The sequence below is a fragment of the Neophocaena asiaeorientalis genome, unplaced genomic scaffold (genome assembly GCF_003031525.2).
Source record: "Neophocaena asiaeorientalis asiaeorientalis breed wild unplaced genomic scaffold, Neophocaena_asiaeorientalis_V1.1 scaffold150, whole genome shotgun sequence".
NCBI classification, from domain to species: domain Eukaryota; kingdom Metazoa; phylum Chordata; class Mammalia; order Artiodactyla; family Phocoenidae; genus Neophocaena; species Neophocaena asiaeorientalis.
In genome coordinates, this window is record NW_020176571.1 from 6,689,168 (window position 1) to 6,708,502 (window position 19,335).

The following is a 19,335-nucleotide window of genomic DNA, read 5'->3' on the forward strand; positions in this document are numbered from 1 at the left end:
TATGAACTTGGTAGTGCCCCTTCATGTAAACTTTTTAGGACTTTGGGTAAACATAATCAGCAAATAATATGTGTCTTCAAAACAGCATCCGACATATTGTAGAAAGTTAATCATTAGAAAATTCAACGTGTTCTACTTTAAACACACCTATTGTGCCACATTAAAATCTTGAATTTGCAAAGAAGTTAATTAGAACAATCATTTATATTGATATTATAGAATTATGCAGGATTTTAAAAAATTATGTAGAGATTGACTTTATTTTTTTAAAACAGGCTCCCATAGTGTGTTTTAAAATACGACTCAGCAGCAAGCAGTGGTAGAAATCAGTAAGTGTAGAATAAGCAAGTTAATGATCTAGGTTTAATAATGTGTTCTATTTATAATGATTTATCGAGGGACCTGATTCCACTAAGGTCCTTGTTCTCTACTAGTCTCCGCATCCCATTTCTTCACACATGATTTCATTAGGTAAATGGGTGATGGAGGTGGTAACATTTTGGCTCCAGTTTCCAACTTTTGTGACTTCCACTTACCAACTGTAGAAAGGAATATTAGAAGACACAGAAATCCCTGGCAACAGTCTCGCAGTGCATCGCTGCACACTTCAGCCGTCCTTACAGCCCTCTTCCCTATACCATCTTCAGCACTGATATAAAATGCAGTGTGACTGCCACCTTTTTGGGGGTCACAGAAAATGACATGTAGCTAAGGAAGATAGGAAGACTGCATCTGGAGATCATCCATCAGTCCACCAAGTTAGCCACTCGATTAGCCACTTCTTTAATCCAGTCCTGAGTTTTCCCCTCCTTAAAAGAGGGCAGTCTAGGTCAATTATATTTCAAAAACAAACAAATTATAGAAAGAGAGATTTGTGGTTACCAGAGGCAGGGAGTGAAGGGAGGAGGACCTGGATGAAGGTGGTCAAAAGGTACAAACTCCCAGTTATAAGATAAGTAAGTACCAGGACGTAATGTACAACATGATAAATATAATTAACATTACTGTATGTTATATATGAAAGTTGGTACAAGACTAAATCCTAAGCATTCTCATCACAAAAATTTTTTTTCTATTTAAAAATTTTTTTGTCTATTTGAGATGATCGATGTTCACAAAACTTACTGTGATAATCGTTTCATGATGTACACAAGTCAAATCATTATGGCGTACACCTTAAACTTACACAGGGCAGTATGTCACTTATATCTCGATAAAATGGAAAAAATATTTGGAGGGAAGTGCTATGTTCAAAGTAGCTGCTTAGGGATTTAGGTGTGATACTGCGTTGGCCAAAAAGTTTGTTCCGGTTTTTCCATAAGCTCTTATGAAAAATCCCGAGCAAAGTTTTTTGCCAGCCCAATAATATCTATACTGTGTTTCTATATAGATAAGTAAAAAGAACAGGTGAACCTATCGGCCCTGGGTGAACCTAGGGAACCAGTTTGGGAGGTCACACTCAACCTTGGTAAGTGTTTTTCTCAGTCCCTATTACGTGGTGTGAGAGAAATTTGGAGAATTTCCTATTGCTTAGTCTCCGGCCTTTTGCATCTCCATCTTGGTGGGCCCACTTTGTTGCATTCTCTAACAGGAAGTCCTCTGAGGTTTTTTACTTCTCGGGATGTCTGTATCCCACCCAGATGTATTCCATTCTCTCTCTCTTCACCCTCTCCTCCTGCTGCACTGCTCCATCCCATTCCTTCCCCTGACTTGGGCCTAGTATAACCCTATACTATGGGTTTTTACAGCTTTATGGCCCTATTCCACTTGATTCATCAACTGCCTAACTCGGAAGTTGGCAAACTTCACTGTAAAGCATGGGATACTAAATATCTTAGGCTTTGCAGGCCATAGAGTCTCTGTCACAACTACTCAGCTCTGCCCTTGTATAAATGAGTGAGCATGGCTGTGTACAGTAAAACTTTACCTATGGACACTGAAATTTGAATTTTATATAGTTTTTACAAGTCAACGAAATATAGTTCTTATTTTTATTTTTTTCCAAAAATGTAAAAATGTTCTTAGTTTATGGGTGGTACAAAAGCAGGCACTGGGCTCCCCAAATCCATTATTCCTGAAGGATACCCTTCTTTTTTTTTTTTCCTTTTGGTGTTTCTTGTTGACAAAGACAACCCTGATAAGTAGCAGGAGTGCTTCTTCCCTCAGGTAGGCTCCACCTAGGAGGATGTCTGTCTACAGCCACTTATCCTCAGCCCCAGACTTACTGCACCCAGCTATGCTTCCTGTTTATGATCAGCTGTTTAAGAAGGGAGGAAGAATAGGCCCCATTTCTAGGAGGAAAAGTGTAGGGAGTGAGAACAGGAAAACACTGGCTATCCTAGATAGTTTTTTCTGAACCTACATTGGCTGTATCTGTCTCTTAATCTACAGGAATATACTATAGTACAGTCAGACAGCTAGTTCTGCCCCAAATCGTGGGTCCTTGAGCAAATTACTTATAGATTTCTCATGGCAAATGAGGATGATAATAATAAATTTAAACTATTGTTGTGAATTGTAAATGATGTAACCTGATAAGAACCAGGCATGTAATAAAAACGCCTTCAGTTTATCAAGAACCTCTTACTACTACTATAGAGGAGAATAGTTCTGTGATGATTTGTTTGAACTTCTCCCATGTAACTGGAGAATCTTTGGAAAGTCTTTAGGTTCTTGGAAAAAATGGGGATCTAGGCTTTAATTCATGACCTGCAGTAGCTTCTATAGCTCTGAGCATATGTATTCTGCTATGAAATTAAATAGATACATTTGTTTCTTTTTTTTATTTTTAATTTGGCAAACACTTAGGTGACACTTAATATATACTGGCACTATTCTAAGTACTTTACTCATATTAAATGATTTCATTCTCACAATGAATCTTATGAAGTAGACTCTATTATGACCTTCATTTTACAGGTGAGGAAATAGAAGCACAGTGAGGCTGAATGACCTTCCCCAAATCACACAATGCAAGTGTCAGAGCTAGGATTGAAACCCAGGATGCCTGGCTCCAGAATCCATGCTCTTAGCTACACTTGCTTTAAAGGAATTTTGGTTTTTTTGTTTTTTGTTTTTTTTGGCTGCACTGAGCAGCTTGTGAGATTTCAGTTTTCCGACCAGGGATTGAACCTGGGTCACAGCAGTGAAAGCGCTGAATCCTAACCAATGGACGGCCAGGGAACCCTCCCCCCCAAAAAAAATTTTTAATAGAAATAAAAAGTTAAAACGGGGCTTCCCTGGTGGCTCTGTGGTTAAGAATCCACCTGCCAATGAAGGGGACACAGGTTGGAGCCCTGGTCCAGGAAGATCCCACGTGCCGCAGAGCAACTAAGCCCGTGCACCACAACTACTGAGCCTGCGCTCTAGAGCCCGCGAGCCACAACTACTGAAGCCCGCGCACCTAGAGCCCGTGTACCACAACAAGAGAAGCCACTGCAATGAGAAGCCCGCGCACAACGAAGAGTAGCCCCCGCTCGCCACAACTAGAGAAAGCTCACATGCAGCAACGAAGACCCAACACAGCCAAAAATAAATTTTTTAAAGAAAGTAAAAACGTGTACATAACCCCAATCCACTTGAATTTAAGCTCCACGAGAGCAGGGACTGGCATTCTCTTACCACCACAATATCCCCAGTATCTAAAACTGGGCCTGGCAACATAGCAGAGGTAAACAAATGCATAAATGAATTAACCCAGATCTATATCCCATTGTGGGCTTTTCAGGCCATTTATCTTTCTTCCTCCTTCTCGCTATCAGTATGTTGATCTGTTTCTGCTTATTAACAGTATCCAGAGGAAGCTGGCCTGAGAATATCAAGCTAAGACTCAAAGCTCTTAAAGGGCCACTTGTCAAGAGTATGAAATTTAATGGATTATCTTGCTCCTCTTAATTTTGTAAAAGCATGTATAAACTTGTTTATTTACAAGTAGCTTAAAACAGCCATTTATGTGTAATTGGAATTAAGTTGGATTAAAAAGTCCACCTGGAACTTAATATTTAAAGAATTTAGACTGTGATTGTAATCAAAGTAACTTCCCCCCGATGTGAACACTTAAACAGTTATAGGATTATAGGGTCACACCATCAAAGTAAACACTCGTTCGTTGCACACATTTTTGAAATAAGTACACATTCATTCAATAAATCTGCATCCCACCACGGAAGAAGTACTCAGGGCTTTACACCATGGGACTGTGCAGATTCATGTCCAATGGAGAAGGAGAGGCAAAGAGGATGAGGGAAAACAACACAACAGGGGAGGTAAAGATACTGCCTGCATCCCTGGGTAGCATTAGCACGAAATAAATGCCGTTGGAGGAGAGGAGAAGCAGAAGTATAAAGGGTGGGGAGACTTTGGTCAGCTTTGAGTGATGGAACTGGTCGCCACGGAGATTTGCCTGATGGTCTACGGTCTATGAAGCACGTCTGCACCCTCTTACGTAGCAGCCTCCTAAAAAAAAACGCGGGCAGGCGGGGCTAACCTACTGGGTAGACACAGACCAGAAGAGATTCTTGGGTTTCTGGGCCCGCCTCATCCAAATATTTCTGTGACTGCCTGATTCAATTTGCGGCTGAAAACAAGAAGTCCGAATGGCCTCAATGATTGGTAAGAAAGCTGTGTAAATTAGGGAAGCCGATTTTTCACTACACAGAAAGACCACATGGCGCTTGTAAAGGAAGCATATGTGGGAGACATAGAATGATTACAAGTACAGTGGCCAGAGCCCTGTGTGGCACCTGCTTGGCACTGGACAAAATCTGTCGTCTGCATATAGTGTGGACAGTTTTAATGAGGAGATCTCACGATTCAAAGTTTAGCTCGAGAGACCTTTGCCTTTACTGTTTCACAGCTCTTCCTCTTTGAGTTGCTAAAGGCAATGCTAAAATATTACCATGACCAAGTGTATGCGTAAAGGTGAAGATTTTTAGCCAGTTCAGACTACGCCGTGTTCTGAGGATTGGTTTTACTTCTTGCTCAAGTACCTTAGTAATAGGGAGAGCTAGTCCTACACTCCAGGAGGGCATTGGACTCTTGCCCTCCCCCCTGCTAGGAGGGAATTAGAGCCCAGACCTTCTCTAAGAGTGGGCGGTGAACCACTGGGAAAGCAGACAATGCCGGAGGTCTCCACACTATTGTTCCTCTGATGACCCAGGGGAGGTCAGATTCTTCTCCTCCCCCTTCGTACACACCCAAGGTTTGGCAGCTCCTTTGGCTGTTTTCTGATCTTGCACTTTTTTGGGGACTGTGATAAGAGCTTATTATGGTCCCCCTGCCCCTCAGAAAAGTACACTGAAATACAATCTTTGCATTTACTTTTAGGGGGTTTGTATACCTGCCTGGTCCATCTTAGAACCCCATATGAATAAACACCACCCTAGAGCTTCAGTAGCTTTTTTCTTCGTATAGAACTTGATGGATTTTTTTCGGCGGAGTTGGGCTCACCAAAGTTAGGGAAGACCACTGCTTAAAGAACATAGACATTTAATTATGAAACGTACTGAAAAGTAGCTTTGCTTCCTCCGTCATCAATAGATTGGCACTTGCTTACGGTTTTTTGAAAAGGTGGATGTGAGTCAGCAGGAGCATTTGAGTTATCGCTATTCAGTGGCTGCCTTCCTGTAAATGAGCCGGGCAGGGGTATCCTGGTGATAGTGTCAGACTAATAGTAATACAGAGAAGGAAGGACATTTATAGTTTTAGAGCATTGCTAGAGTAAACTTAAGGACCTCAAAGAAAGCTCTTTGCTTCCTGCAAGCAATAGTCTGTGTTCCCTGTTGGCCCTTGTATAGAAATTGACATTGAAAATACTTGCTTACAATCCAGCAATCACATTCCTTGGTATTTATCCAAATGAGTTGAAAAGCTGCGTCTACACAAAAACCTGCACGTGAGTATTTGTAACAGCTTTATTCATAGCTGCCAAAACTTGGAAGCAACCGAGATGTCCTTCAGTGGGTGAAGAGATAAAATATGGTATACCCGGACAATGGAATATTATTCAGCGCTAAAAAGAAATGAGCTATCAAGCCATGAAGAGGCATAGAGGACCCTAAAACAAGTGGAACTATTCCATATGATACTGTAATGATGGGTGACTGGTCCAAATTTGTAAAATGTTCAAGACCAAGAGTGAACCCTAATGTAAGCTATGGACTTCGGGTGACTAAGCTATGTCAATTCATGTTCATCAGTTGTAACAAATGTACGTACTAATGCAAGATGTTAATAATACGGTAGGTGAGGAAGTATATGGGTACTTTCTAAGCAATTTTTCTGTAAACATGAAACTGCTCCCCCCCAAATAAAACCTATTAATTAAAAAAATTGGTTTATATGTCACTCTCCACCCCCTTCCATGAGACCGTAAAGGCAAGAACCATATCTTTTGTACCTGTATATTGCCAGAATCCAGGGAAAACAAGGAGCGTGTTCTATTATTAGTGCACTATTATTAGTGAGTACCCTAACAATATCTCAAACTTCACATGTCTAAAACAAAACTCTTGATTTGACCCCTCCTCTCTCTGTTTTCCTGACTGAAGTAAATGGCAACTCTGGTTACCCAGGCCAAAACCCTTAGGATCATTCTTGACTCTTTTTTTTCCTCACGCCCCACATCCAGTTAGTTACTCCTGTTGGTTGTATCTCGAAGATATATTTCAAATACAACGACTCACTACTGCCTCTACTACCACCGTCGTCCAAGCCCTCATCATTTCTCACCTGGACCAGTGGCCTCCTAGTTGGTCTCTGTTTGCACTCTTGCTGTCCTCTCTCATCTTCTCCATTCAACAGCAAATACCTTTTTAAAAACATAAGTCGACTAAGGTTACTCCTTCACCCCCAAACCTAAAATGGCTTTGCAGCTTCCTGGCTTCCTGTCGCATTTAAAGTACAATCCAGGATCCAAGCCATCACTTACCATGCCCCTGCGTGATCAGACTCCTACTTCTCTCTCCAACAGTTTTTCCATCCTCTCTGCCCCTGGTTCACCGCACTCCTGCACCTCAGTCTTTTGGCACCAGGCCAAGAGCACATCCTTCGCTTGGCGTCTTTGTGTTTGGAATGCCTTCCGTTTGGAACAGTCTTCTCACAAACGCTCCCAAGAATTGCTCCCTCACGTCATTCAGGTTTCTGTTCAAACGTCATCTCTGCTGAGATCTACCCTCAGCACCCTGCCTTAAATAACCCTCCTCCCCAGCTCTTTATTACCATACCTTGCTCATATATTCTTCCAAGTGCTCCCTTATCATTACTTGACATTATGTATTTGTTTGTTTGTTTGTTGTCTGTTGTAGTAGTCTGCTAGGGCTACCATAACAAAATACCACAGACTGGGTGGCTTTTTTTTTTTTTTTTTTTTTGGCCACTCCGCACGGCAGCATGCGGGAATCTTGGTTCCCCGACCAGGGATTGAACCTATGCCCCCTGCTTTGGGAGTGTGGAGTCTTAACCACTTGACCTCCAGGAAGTCCCCGGGTGGCTTAAATAGCAGAGATTTATGTTCTCATAGGTCTGGAGGCTGGAAGACCAAGATCAGGGCTGGTTTCTCCTGAGACCTGTCTCCATGCAGGTGGCTGCCTCCTTGCTGTGTCCTTAAAAGGCCTGTCCTCTGTGTGCACACCCCTGGTGTCTCTTTCTCTTCTTATAAGAACACTAGTCACGTTGGATTACATCACGTTCTTATGACTTTGCTTAAACTTAATCACTTCCTCAAAGGCCCTGTCTCCAAAGACAGTCACATTCTAAGGTACTGGAGGTTAGGGGTTCAATATGTGAATTTTAGGAGGACACAGTTCAGTCTGTAACACCCCACCCTCTGGCCCCCCCCAAATTCATGTCCTTCTCACATGTAAAGTACAATTACCTTCCCCCTAACAGCCCCCAAAGGCTTAACCCATTCCAGTATCCATTCCAACTACAAAGTCTCACCTGAATGTCATCCAAATCAGGTGTGAGTGAGACTCGAGGTATGATTCAACCTGAGGCAAAATTCCTCTCCAGCTGTGAACCTCTGAAAGCAGACACGTTATGTGCTTCCAAAATGCGGTGGTAGGACAGACGTAGGATAGACAGTCCCTTTCCAAAATGGGAGAAATCGGAAAGAAGGAAGGGGTGAAGAGGCCCAAACAAGTCCAAAACTTGGCAAGGTAAATTCCATTAGATTTTTTTCCCTTTTGTTTCTTATTGTGGTAACAAACACATAACATAAATTTCACCATCCTAACCACTTTTAATTGGACAGTTCAGTAATGTTAAGTATATTCATATTGTTGTGAAACAGATCTCCAGAACTTTTTCATCTTGCAAAACTGAAACTCTGCACCTGAAACTAACACACCGTTGTTAGTCAACTATACTTCAACAAAATTAAACAAAAACAAAAACAAAAACCTGAAACTCTGTACCCATTAAACCACAGGTCCCCTTTTCTTCCTGTCACCAGCTAGAGGCAACCACCACGCAACTTTCTATGAGTTTGATGACTTTAGACACCTCATTTAAGTGGAATCATACAGTGTGTTTTTTGACTAATTTAGTTCAGTTAGCATAATACCCTCAAGGTTCATCCTGTTGTAGGATGTGACAAGATTTCCTTCTTTTTTAAGACTGAATACTATCCCGTTGTGTGTATACACCACAGTTCATTTATCCGTGCATCCACTGATGGACACTTGGGTTGCTTCACCTTTGGCTATTGTAAATAGTGCTGCTGTGAACATGGGTGTGCAGACAGCTCTTTGAGCCCTTGCTTTCAATACTTTCAGTACCTAGAGGTTTTTAATTTTTTGAGGAACCGACATGCTGTTTTCCATAGCAGTTGCACTATTTTATAATTCCACCAATGGTGCACAGTAGTTCCAATTTCTCCACATCCTCACCAACACTTGTTATTTTCTGGTTTTCTTTCTTTCTTTCTTTCTTTCTTTTCTTTTTGCGGTACGCGAGCCTCTCACTGTTGTGGCCTCTTCCGTTGCGGAGCACAGGCTCTGGACGCGCAGGCCCAGCGGCCATGGCTCATGGGCCCAGCCACTCCGTGGCATGTGGGATCCTCCCGGACCAGGGCACGAACCCGTGTCCCCTGCATCAGCAGGCGGACTCTCAACCACTGCGCCACCAGGGAAGCCCCTTCTTTCTTTTTCTTGATGGTAGCTTTCCTTTTCTTTTTTTTTGATGGTAGCTTATCTTTCTTTTTTTTTTTCATCTTAATGAGTGTGAAGAGAGATATCTCATTGTGGTTTTAATTTGCATTCCTCTGATGATTAATGATGTTTAGCATCTTTTCATATGCTTATTGGCCATTTTTATATCATCTTTGAAGAAACATCTGTTCGTGTCCTTGGCCCATTTTCTAATCAGTTTATTTGATTATTTTGTTGATGAGTTCTTTATATAATCTGGATATTAACCCCTTATCAGATATATGATTTGCAAATATTTTCTCCCATTCCATATGTTGCCTTTTCACTCTGTTATTGTGTCCTTTGATGAGCAAAAGTTTTAAGTTTGATATAGTCCCATTTGTTTATTTTTGGTTTTGTTGCCTGTGCTTTTGTTGTCATATCCATGAAATCAATATTCCATTAAATTTTAAGTCTCAAAAGTAATTCTTATTGGCTCAGTGCTCTGACCTCCAGGCCCACTGAGGTGGCCCTGTTGCTCCCTCGGCCCTGGCCACTGGCCTGAACCCACTGAAACTGAGGAAGAGAGAGCCTTGCCCTAATGGCCTGTGTGCTCTGGGTCTGTGGTGGGAGTGGCAGCTCTCTGATATCATTCCCATGATACCATCATGAATCAGGGTCATTCTTCCCTTAAAGGATAACACATGTTGATAGATCGATTGCCCTATCCTGTGGAATCTCAGAAGTCTGATAGCCTTCCTTCAATTTGTCTTATCTCTTCACCTTTTAGTCTAGTCTGGCAGTGTTTCTGCTGGTGTAACACCAACTCTATTGCTAGACTCCGCTGAGATGGCTGATTAAACCCAGGAATTTCACTCCTAATCCCTTTATCAAATGATTTTCCAGCTATACCCACGGTGTCCTCTCCAGAGAAATCTTTCTTGTTTTTTGCCATATGGATAGGCTGAGGATTTTCCAAATCCTCAATTTCTGGTTCCTTTTTGCCTAACAATTCCACCTTCAATTTGTTTCTCTCCTCTCACATTACTATAAGCAGCAAGGGGAAATCATACCTTTAACAGTTTGCTTAGAAATCTCCTCAGCTAAATATCCTATTTTATCACAAAGTTTACTTTCCACAAAACACTAAAACACAATTCCACCAAGTTCTTTGGTACTTGATAACAAGGATCAATTTTCCCCAAATTTTCAATAACATGCTCCTCATTTCCATCTGAGACTTCACCAGAATCACCTTTATCATTCATATTCCTACCAACAATTTCATCCTGGTGATCTAGGCTTTTTCTAGCGTGTGTCTCAAAACTCCTCCAGCCTCTACCCACATTTTTAGGTATTTGTTATAGCAGCACCCCACTTCTTGGTACCAAAATCTGTATTAGTCAGGGTTCTGCAAAGAAACAGAACCAATAGAATGTGTAAATACAGGTTTTCCCAGTTATCCGGAAGTACAGCCACCCTATGAAACCTTTCTTAAGCTGAAATGGCATAAAACAAAGAGGCAATTACCTTAGGACACATCTTGCTAACGGGTGCACAAAATAAATCAAGACAAAGCAGAGATGCTCAGAATCGTAGTTCAAAGCTATGGCAGCTTGACGCTGAAATGCTGAGTGTAAATCCTGGGGAAGGAACTTGCAGTGCCACTCTCAAAGCTGGGGCTGGCTGCTGTCTCTATAAAGGCTCTTGCAAAACAAATGCTTACTTAATGCTGTTTTCACTTTTCACCTTTTTCCCTAAAAGTGCAAATCCTCTTCCGATTTCTTTTGGTTACTGAAAACAGGTACTAATGTTTGTATATCTTTCATGAAAGTGAAGTGGCATAAAGTGTACTTTCGAAAAGCAGGGGACACTTGTATGTAGAAAAAGATTTTTTCTGAGGGATTTTTCATGTGATTATAGAAGTTGGCAAGTCCAAAATCTGCAGGGTGGGCTGGCAGGCTGGAGACCGAGGAAGAGCCATTGCTGCAGTTCAAGTACAAAGGCCATCAAGCTAGAGCCTCAGAAAAGCTGGCGTTGCAGCTGAAGTCCGAAACAGTCTGCTGGTAGAATTCTTCTTGCGGGGGACCGGGTTGGGGTGGGGAGGAAGGTGTCCCTCCTTTGTTCTTTTTAGGTCTTCAACTGATTAGACAAGGCCTACCCACATTATGGAAGACAACCAGCTGTACTCGAAATCCATCACTTAAATGTAAATCTCATCCCCAAACACCCCCCTCTTTCCATCTCCGGCCGTCGCAACGAGAGGAGGTGCCACCATGTCCGCGCATCTGCAATGGATGGTCGTGCAGAACTGCTCCAGCTTCTTGATCAAGAGGAAGAGGCAGATGTACGGCACCGAGCCCAATAACCTGAAGGCCCGCAACTTCTTCCCCTACAATGAGCTCATTCACCGCAAGACTGTGGGCGTGGAGCCGGCGGCGGCCGGCAAAGGGGTCGTGGCGGTCACGAAGCAGAGATCCAGCCCGCGAAAGCTGGCCACCTCCTACGTGCGGACCAGCATCAACAAGAACGCCCGGGCCACCCTCACCAGCATCTGGCACATAATCCGAAACAAGTAGCGCCCGGATTTGCGCACGGCCGCCCTCTGCAGAGCCAGCAACGTCCTGCGCAGCCAGAAGCCTGTGGTGGTGCCGAGGAAGCGGACCCATCCCACCAAGAGCTCCTGAGCCATCTGTCCCCGTCCCCACAGCAATAAAGCTGTCAGCCGGGGGAAAAACAAAACAAAACAGCAACAGCAAAACACCCTCACAGAAACATCCAGAGTAATGCTTGACCAAATATCTAGGTATGATGGCCCAGCCAGGTGGCTCATAAAATTAACCTCTCACAGGCCTTCTACACTAAATTTTAAGCCCTATGAGGAGAGGGACATTGTCTTAGCGACGTTCATATAGCTTGTGCCTAGAACTGTAGCTAGCATGCAGTAGGTATTCAATAAACAGTTGATGAAAAATGCATAAATGACTGAATAAATGACTGTTTGCTAGGGCTTTACAGTTTATCAGGTTTCTTTCCACTTGCATTATCTGATTTCTTTATCCCAAAAATTCTTTGAGCTGGGTATTATGACCTCCAGTTAAATACTGAAATTGAGATATAGAGAAGTTAAATGACCAGTTCAAACGTCTAAACAACTCTTCATGTTCCAGAGGTGGGACTCAGATTTCACTCTTTTGACTTCTAATCCTCTGCCCAGTCAACTACACTACATTGCAATTGTTCTCTCACTTTACCTGTTCGTCCTAGTGTTGATAATAAGAGGAAATAGGTAGCTTAATAGTGCCAAGTCTCTGCTGGGTGTTAAAAAAGGGTAAACAGGGCTTCCCTGGTGGCGCAGTGGTTGAGAGTCCGCCTGCCGATGCAGGGGACACGGGTTCGTGCCCCGGTCCGGGAAGATCCCACATACCGCGGGATGAGCCATGGCCGCTGAGCCTGCGCGTCCGGAGCCTGTGCTCCGCAACGGGAGAGGCCGCAGCGGGGAGAGGCCCGCGTGGCGCAAAAAAAAAAAAAAATGGTAAACAGTGAGTGAGGAGGATATTTGTGTTCCTGCCCAAGGCAGCGCAGTAAGGGGAGGTGTCAGAGAGGAGCTTCTGCTTCAGTGGTGGGTGATCATTTCAGGGGAGCGCTCAGGTGCTCAGCAAGGAGAGAGAGTCTCTTTTGGCTCTAATCCTGGAAGAAGCCCAGTTATGAAAACACTGGAGAGGGTCTCTCTGTATAAACCCAGAGGTTTTTCTCTGTGCTGCTTACTTTCAGAATTAGTCTAGCATGTCACTCCCCAGGTGGGACGGAGAGGGATGACACAAGATTTCATCATGCTACTCAAAGCAGCATGCAGTTTTAAACTTATGAATTATTCCTGGAACTTTCCATTTAATATCTTTGGTGGGGTGTCTGTTGGCACTGGGGAGAGTTTGGGGCTGAACTGTGGGCAGTTGTATAAGGTAGTGGGTTTTGGTTTTTTTTTTTCCTTGGTTTGAATTGTGACATAGACACTCACTTCCCCCTCTTAGTAACCTGGTTCCTCCTTTTTCTTCAGCTCTGCCTTTGTCAACTATAATGACCTATTTATCTTCCTCACTATTGTTTAGAGCATATTCTGACTTATTATTGATTATTAGCAATAAGTATAATAAACATGATGCTATGGTATGGTAGAATCAATTTAATTTCTGCAAGTATTCAAGAGTACTTGATCCAAGGAGTTTCCTGGTGGTTCAGTGGTTAGGACTCCTCGCTTTCACTGCTGTGGGCCCAGGTTAAATCTCTGGTTGGGAAACTAGGATCCCGCAAGCCATGGGGTGTGGCCAAAAGAAAAAAAAAAAAGTACTTGATCCAAAAAAAATTACTTCGCATTGACGACAGACTTAAAAGCATGAAATGAAGTTTCTGAAGAGACAGTACTAAATAAGGGCATATGTTCAAAGAACTTTGGGGTATGGTATTAAAGAGCAAAGTTCATTGTTGTTTTCATAAGACATTCTTATGAATTAATTGTTCAATAGAAATTAATAATTGAATTTCATTTAAAAATTGATAAGGAGCAAGCCTAGTTAACTGATTAGGTAGGGCTTAAGAGGTGAGTTGTGTTGGTGAAATTGACGAGAGACAGATTATAAACTTCTAGTTGGCATTGTGGTTTACCAATAAGAGTTTATGTCCAATCAGGACATTCTCTTCCATACAGAACTGTCTTCCTCCAAAGTGAAATTATTTAATTCCTCCAAAATACTCTAAATAATGAACTGTGCCAAGTATTGACAGGGTGATGGAAATGGTGTTGGAGGAAGAGATATGAAATGAAATGAGCACAGCTTCTGCTTTCAAGATTGGATAAAATTGCTTGTATAGGGAATTGGTAATTTTTTTTTAAGATTTTTTTTTTTAGAGCAGTTTGAGGTTTAAAGCAAAATTAAAAGTAAGGTACAGAGATTTTTTTTCCATACACCCTCTTCCCCCACAAATGCATAGCCTCCCCCATTAAAAACATCTCCCGCCAGAGTGGTACACTTGTTACAATTGATGAGTGTACATGGCCACATCACAATCACCCAAGATCCAGACTTCCCATTACGGTTCATTCTTGGTCTTGTACATTCTATGGATTGGGGCAAATGGTAATGACATGTATCCATCATTACAGTATCATATAGAATATTTCCACTGCCCTTAAAAACCTCTGTGCTGCAACTATTCATCCCTCCTCTCATCACCCATTCTCAACCACCAGCAACCAGTGATCTTTTTACTGTCTCCATGGTTTTGCATTTTGCAGAAAGTCATAGAGTTGGAATTATACAGTACGTAGCCTTTTCAGATTGGCGTCTTTAGTTTATTAACATGCATTAGGGATGCATTAGGGAAGGATCCTTAGATCCTTCATGTCTTTTCCTGGTTTGATAGCTCATTTCCTTCTAGTGCTGAATAACATTCCATTGTCTGGATGTACCACAGTTTGTTTATACATTCACCTATTGGAGGATACCTTGGTTGCCTCCAAGTTTTGGCAATTATGAGTAAAGCTGCTATAAACATCTGTGTGCAAGTTTTTGTGTGGACATAAGTTTCAACTTCTTTGGATACATACCAAGGAGTGAGATTGCTGGATTATATGGTAAGAGTATGTTTAGTTTTGTAAGAAACTACCAAACTGTCTTCCAAAGTTGCCGTACCATTTTGCATTCCCACCAGCAATGAATGAGAGTTCCTATTGCACCGCATCCTTGCCAGCAATTGGTATTGTCAGTGTTTCAATGACCATTCTAATCGGTGTGTAGTGGTATCTCATCATTGTTTTAATTTGCATTTCCCTTATGACATATGAGTGGAGCATCTTTTCAAATGCTTATTTGCCATCAACATATCTTCTTTGGTGGGGTGTCTGTTAAGGTCTTCGGCCTATTTTTTTTAATTAATTAATTTATTTTTAGTTGCTCCATGGCACGTGGAATCTTCCCGGACCAGGGCTCAAACCCGTGTTGCCTGTGCGTTTGGCAGGCGGATTCTTAACCACTGCACCACCAGGGAAGCCCCATATAAACTTTAGAATCACTTTTTCAATATCCAAAAATTAACTTGCTGGGATATTGATTGGGATTGCATTGAATCTACAGACCAAGTTGATAAGAACAGACATCTTGGTAATATTGATTCGTCCTATCCATGAACGTATACTACCTCTCCATTTATTTAGTTCTATGATTTCATTCATCAGAGTTTTGTAGTTTTCCTCATATAGGTCTGGTACATATTTTGTTAGATTTTTATCTAGTTATTTACTTTTTTGGATGCTAATATAAATGGTATTGCTTTTTAAATTTCAAATTCCACTTTTTTATTTCTCGTATATAAGAATGTGATTGGCTTTTGTATATTAACCTTGTATCTTGCAACCTTGCAATAATTGTCTATTAGTTATAGAAATTTTTTTGTGAATTCTTTTGGATTTTCTGCATGGACGATCATGTCACATTCAAGCAAAGGCAGTTTTATTTCATCCTTCTCAATCTATATACCTTCTATTTCCTTTTCTTGTCTTATTACATTAGCTAGTACTTCTAGAACAATGTTGAATAGTAGTTGTGAGAGGAGACAACCTTACCTTGTTCCTGATCTTAGTGGGAAAGCTTTGAGTTTCTCAACCATTTAAGTATGTTGTTAGCTACATGGTTTTTTTGTTTTGATTTGTTTTTTTGTAGATGTTCTTTATCAAGTTAAGAAAGTTCTCCTCTGTTCCTACTTCACTTAGAGTTTTTATCATGATAGGCTTTGGATTTTGTCAAGTACTTTTCCTGTATCTATTGATATGATCATGTGATTTTTCTTTTTTAGCCTGTTCATGTGATGGAGTACATTGATTTTCAAATACTGAGCAGCTTTGCATACCTGGGATAAATCCCAGGTGGTCATGATGTATGATTATTTCTATTCATTGTTTTATGAAATTTTGGTAATATTTTTTTAAGGATTTTAGTATCTATGTTCATGAGAAATATTGGTTTGTAGCTGTCTTTTCTTGTAATGTCCTGGTCTAGTTTTGGTATTAGGGTAATGCTGGACTTATAGAATGAGTCTGGAGGGAATTAATCGTCTTAGTGGTGAGTAATATCAAACTTTAACCACCTGTTTCCATCATCAAATGAGTATTTTTGTTTAAGAAATACAGGACCACTCTTCTTTTTTTTATTAATTTTTATTGGAGTGTAGTTGCTTTATAATGTGTCTGTTTCTGCTGTACAGCAAAGTGAATCAGCTATACAGGCCACTCTTCTTTTGTTTGTTAACATATCCCTTTTAGAGACAGTCAGGCTATAAATACAATTAAAACTATGCTCAGTCCTAGTCAAATCCTGAGAAATTACTCTCTAGAAATTACCATTTATTTATTCAACTCTCTCAAAAACATTTATTCATCACTTTTTGAGATATTCAGAATATATTAAGTAATACACACAATAATCTGGCATGGTATGGTAATAGACTTGTATATGCTAAATACACTTAGCTTTATTTGGTGTTTTTTGCTTTATTTGCTTTTTTGCTTTCTGAGGTTTCAGTTACCCATGGTCAACTGCAGCCTGAAGGTATTAAATAGAAAATTCCAAAAATAAACTGTTCGTAAGTTTAAAATTGTGTGCTGTTCTGAGTAGCATGATGAAATCTTGTGTTGTCCACCTCCGTCCCACCCAGGGAGTGAATCATGCCTTTGTCTATCGTACGCACACTGTATACACATATGTATGTATATGAAAGAGCACAGTATACAGAGGGATCGGTACTATTCACAGTTTTAAGCATTCACTAGATGTCTTGGAACATATCTCCCACAGATAAGGGGGATTACTATACCCAGTTTAAAATTAACAACAGACCTAAATATATAAAAACAGACGTTCTAAGACATAAAATATTGACCAAAAGCATACATTTCAAGACACCTATTTAGATTAGGAGTATAGGCTGTAACATTAATGAGTAAGGATAACAAATCCTCAACAGTATGTGCTTACCAATAAAGCAGACTAGCCTAGACTATTACTAGAGTTTTTATTTGTTTGTTTGTGTTTTAATGTCAAACAGAGAGAGCTGGTTGACTGATTAGACAGAGATTCAGAGATGAATGGTGCCATCTAAACAGACAAAAAACCGATTTTATATTTTTTATATTGGCTTTATGCTTTATCATTTAAAAAGCTTCAAGGATGCTAGTATATTTGTGATCTTTGAATATTTTAAGAACTGATTCTTGGGAAATAAAGGAACTTGGATCACCTAAAATCAATTTTATGAAGTCCCACCCACCTACATCCCTAAAATAATTTTCTTATCTAAGGGACCTTCTTTTGAGACTTCTATGAATCACTACCTTTATCTTTTCTATAATCATGTTATATAATTTGCTAATTAGGCTATAGCTTGTTTAGATATTCAGCAGTCCTAAGGATATACATAGGTATTTTTGAGATAGATTATGGCACAAAGGAAATTACATCTACTTAGATCTTGACCAGGAGTTAGCCAGTTGGCAAGGATATTCAAGATAGAAGAGGACAAAAGAATGAGTCTCCAACAGAAGCATGATATAATGAACTCGATTGTCTCTCCAAAGTTCATGTTGAAGTCTTAACTCCCAGTACCTCAGAATATGATTGTATTAGGAGAGACAGCCTTTAAAGAGGTTTTGGAGTTAAAATGAGAGTCTCAGGGTGAGCCCCAATCCAGTTTGACTGATGTCCTCATAAGAGGAAATTTAGACCCTCAAAAAGAGTTAACCAAGGATGCGTGCACACAGGGAAAAAGGCTGTATGAGGACGCAGCAAGAAGCTGGCATCTCCAAGTCAAGGAGAGAGGCCTCTGGAGAAGCCAAACCTGTCAACACCTTGATCTTGAACTTCCAGCCTCCAGAACTGCTAGAAAATACATTTCTGTTGTTTGAGCCACCCAGTCTGGTGTAATGTTATGGCAACCTCTGATGTGTGTTTTTCCACATCACCAAGCAATTCTCCAATTCTCAGCTGACACTAACTGGGTACCCTACCAATTTAACTGAATTCTGACACTGTCTACTTGATCCTAGCATCAGATCCTGGTGCCGAAAGCTTGGCCTCTGCACCAGTGCCGAACGGAATCTCGGAGACAGACTTTTGGGTGAAGTAGAAAAGAGTAGCTTTGCTGCTTTGCCAGGCAAAGGGCGTCACAGTGGGCTCGTGCCTCAAAAACTGTGTGTCCCAACCTAGGGGGATTTGGTGAGGAGTTTTATAGCAATGCTTCAAGGGTGGAGTTGCTGATAAAGGATCAGGGTGTGTGCAGGGCCTGCATCCCTTAATCTGGCCTCAGATTGTCTCCTGATGACCTGTGATTCTCGAGGATATAAAACTGTGACCTCCTCTCTGGAATGAAGACTACTTCGTCAAGTAGTTAACATCTTCCATTTGTTGGGGTTTTCAGAAGAGCTCAAAGATATTGTTATGTGTATCCCTTGAGGCGGAGCCAGGATCCTTTCCCAAGGCAACACTGTTGTTTCTTTATTTTTTTTTTTAATTTATTTATTGTATTGATTTATTTTTTTGGCCGCATTGGGTCTTCGTTGCTGCGCACGGGCTTTCGCTAGTTGCGGCGAGTGGGGTCTACCCTACGTTGCGATGCGCGGACTTCAGTAGTTGCAGCACGCACGCTCAGTAGTTGTGGCTCATGGGCTCTAGAGCGCAGGCTCAGTAGTTGTGGCACACCGGCTTAGTTGCTCTGCGGCATGTGGGATGTTCCCGGACCAGGACTCGAACCCGTGTCCCCTGCATTGGCAGGTGGATTCTTAAACACTAAGCCACGAGGGAAGTCCCTATTCAATCATATTTACTCATATATTTTATTCATGAACAATACAAAAACAACTAAACGTAAATGTACCAGTTAGAAGGCATTTTCTGACTCAAGGAGGATGTTGGTAGAATGATTTTCGAAATATAGCCTCAAGTCAAAGGCAAAGGTAATACCCTAAATTTAAGTGGATGTAATTTTAAGTATTCTTAGAAAGTGTATATCCCTGAGAATATGAAAAATTCTATCAGGGCCAGGAGTCTTTAAAGTTATATTTCTTAGAATCTCAAAAAGTTCAAGGCCTTGAAGTTACGGCTACTATAAAATAAAAAGGGACCTCTGACTGTCAGAATTAAGTTGTTTTTTTTTTTTTTTT

The 19,335-nt window shown here is 41.1% G+C and overlaps 1 long non-coding RNA gene and 1 pseudogene across 2 annotated transcripts in view; one reads left to right on the forward strand and one right to left on the reverse strand.

Annotated features, from left to right (window-relative positions):
* The window catches only part of LOC112391954 (uncharacterized), a 32,536-nt gene extending 21,727 nt beyond the window's left edge, over window positions 1–10,809 (reverse strand). For both annotated transcript variants that reach the window (XR_003001589.1, XR_003001590.1), the window contains exon 1: window positions 10,659–10,809. This is a non-coding gene — a long non-coding RNA (uncharacterized LOC112391954). The remainder of the gene's footprint in view (window positions 1–10,658) is intronic.
* Window positions 10,810–11,389: 580 nt separating this feature from the next.
* On the forward strand, window positions 11,390–11,939 carry LOC112391952 (60S ribosomal protein L28 pseudogene; annotated as a pseudogene).
* Window positions 11,940–19,335: the final 7,396 nt, after the last annotated feature.